We start from the raw sequence: 3,320 nt of genomic DNA on the forward strand, positions 1-3,320 counted from the left end.
AGAAGCTCACAAAATGGAATGATGAGCTGATCATGCAGTTTTACTCCACTACTCATTTTTACCCAGATGGGAAGATCATATGGATGTCTGAAGGTACTAGGTACCAATCCACTGTTGAATAATGGGCCAAGCTGATCAATGCCCCAGAGGAACATGAGGATGACTTGGATGTGTATGCCAAGAAGAAGAAAGACCACAACTCCATGGCAAACATGTACAAAGAGATCCCTGATAAAGCTGTGGAGACTCACAGGCTTGGATCTGTACATTACTTGATGTCTGGTCTGCCTACCATCAACTGGATCCTAAGGCACACATTACTACCCAAGTCAGGAGATCACAAGATGATCAGAGGACATTCCATCAACATGCTGCAAATCTTTGATGTCCCTCAGAAGTTCAAGGTCATGAGTCTGATTGTAGAGACAATCAAGAGGACTGGTACTGACCAAAAGAGAAGTTGTGGGTATGCTCCGAATATTCAGGAGCTCATCAATTCTAAGATGGGCACAGGAACATACTTGTTGGACAAGGAGCATCTACCCCTTTATCTTGAATTTGAAGACAACACAGTTGTGATGAATGAGGAGGAACCATCTTCAGTACAAGCACAAGAGAAGTGAGCCAAAGCTAAGGCAGAGAAAGCTGCAAGGATGCCAAGTGCAGAAGAAGCATCTCAGGTGTTCCTCAAGTCAAAACAAGATCAATTAGGCTATCTGATTCAAGCTGCACTAAGGATTGAGAAGGGCTTGGCCACCCTGACTCAGAATCAGGAGAGCCTGGAGAGGATTGTTGAGACAAAATTCTATGACCTTGACCTCAAGGTAACTGAGATATAGACTGTAGTTGAGCAGCTCCAGGAGGAAGCAGAAGAGAGGAGAGGGAAGGCAACTACTGATGCTTTTTAGCATGTGCCACGAGGTCAGAGGTCTACCGCAGTGCCAGTACCAGTCTCTAGAACTACTCTGTTAGCACTAGCAGCTATAGCCTCAGTACCACCTCCTACAGCCACTCCACCAGCTCCAACTACATCGACAGATGCCTTCGTCCTTGGAGTTCTCTCTACACCACCTCCCGAAGACCGAGCCTGAGAGACGCATAGCACTATGCATTTTCAAACTTTTTGGTAACTTCTTGCCAAAGGGGGAGAAATATGTATAGATAATAGGCTTCAAGAGAGTGTGTGTTGTTTTTTATCTCTCTTGTTTTTGGTTGAACCTTTTTATGCGCTTGGTTGATACACTATGTCTTTGTCTGTGTGAGATACTTGTTTGATCATGTGTTTGATCATATGCTACCTTAATGCTTGCTTGATTTATATTATCTATTATATTCTTATATGATCATTCACTTTGCTTGGTGATGAGTGCATGCTTTTAAGTTATATCATTTTGAGCGCTCCACCAAGATGTATGTGACATGGAAGAGTAACTCATGATCCTAATCGATTGTGCATTTGCATTCAAAAGAAAATTTTAAATAATGCACAAATTTAGGGGGAGCTCTTGCTTATCACATACTTCTCAAAGTGACGATGTATTTCAATCTTATAGTCATTTGTCGAAGCTTTGATCTATATGTTGTCATCAATTACCAAAAAGGGGGAGATTGAAAGTGCAACTATCCCTGGGTGGTTTTGGTAATTCCTAACAACATATAGCTCATTGAGCTAATACTATTTCAAGATAAATATTTCAGGAAAGCTCAATGATTGGCATGGCATGGATTAGAAATGTGGACCCCTCAAACTGCTAAGGACAAAAGATTGGCTCAAGCTCTAAAGCTCGAGACTCTACATCTTACCTTTTAGTGATCCAAGATCACATTGAGTCCATAGGAAAAGCCAATACTATTAAAAGGGGATGAGGTGTTGCCTAATGGGTTACTTGCTAAAAATGCTTAGTGATATGCTCCAAAACCCTTAACCACTTTCTCATATCCACATTTGTCCCAAACCAAAAGTCAAACTCGGCCCCACCAAAACTTTCCATCCAGCGCCACCGAGTTCAGTTGACATAGCCACTGCCACAAAACCCTAGTCTTTTCAGTCTCACCGATAGGATCTCGGTCTCACCGAGATGGGATTGCAAACTCTCTGTTTCCCTTCGTAATGTTTCGGTCTAACCGAGATGAGCGATCGGTCCCACCGAGTTCACAATGCAAACTCGGTGTTTCCCCATCCGAACGTTTCGGTCCAACCGAGATGAGCAAATCGGTCCCACCCAGTTTGCCTGACCAACTCTCTGATTAGCTTATTACCAAAATCGGTCCCACCGAGTTTGTGTAACCAGCCTCACCGAGATTACGTTATGCCCTAACCCTAATGAAATCGGTGCCACCGAGTTTGTGTAACCAGCATCACCGAGATTACGTTACGCCCTAACCCTAATGAAATCGGTCCCACCGAGTTGACGTGTCAGTCCCATCGAAAATCCTAACGTTCACATTTTGAACTGAATCGGTCCGACCGAGTTTCACGATTTGGTCTCACCGAGTTTGGTAAATTGTGTGTAACGGTTAGATTTTGTGTGGAGGCTATATATACCCCTCCACCCACTCTTCATTCATGGAGAGAGCCATCAGAACATGCCTACACTTCCAACATACATTTTTTGAGAGAGAACCACCTACACTTGTGTTGAGGTCAATATATTCCACTCCAACCACATAAATCTTGATCTCTAGCCATCTCTAAGTTGCTTTCCACTCAAATCATCTTTCGACCAAATCCAAATCAGTGAGAGAGAGTTGAGTGTTGGGGAGACTATCATTTGAAGCACAAGAGCAATGAGTTCATAATCAACACACCATCTATTACCTTTTGGAGAGTGGTGTCTCCTAGATTGGTTAGGTGTCACTTGGGAGCCTCCGTCAAGACTGTGGAGTTGAACCAAGGAGTTTGTACGGGCAAGGAGATCGCCTACTTCGTCAAGATCTACCCTAGTGAGGCAAGTCCTTCGTGGGTGATGGCCATGGTGGGATAGACAAGGTTGCTTCTTCGTGGACCCTTCGTGGGTGGAGCCCTCTGTGGACTCGAGCAACCATTACCCTTCGTGGGTCGAAGTCTCCATCAACGTGGATGTACAATAGCACCACCTATCGGAACCACGCCAAAAATCTCCGTGACTACATTGCGTTTTCTCCCTCCAAACTCCTCCCTTTACCTTCGTGTGCAATGTTTTACATTCCGCTGCTATACTCTTAGACTTGCATGTGTAGGTTGTTTACTTGACTAGTGCTAAGTTGCTAAAATCTGTCAATACTTAAAATTGGGAAAAGGCTAGTGTTTTATTTGGTCAAGTAGTCTAAGCACCCCCCCC

The sequence above is a fragment of the Triticum aestivum genome, chromosome 4A, assembly GCF_018294505.1.
Source record: "Triticum aestivum cultivar Chinese Spring chromosome 4A, IWGSC CS RefSeq v2.1, whole genome shotgun sequence".
Lineage (NCBI taxonomy): Eukaryota > Viridiplantae > Streptophyta > Magnoliopsida > Poales > Poaceae > Triticum > Triticum aestivum.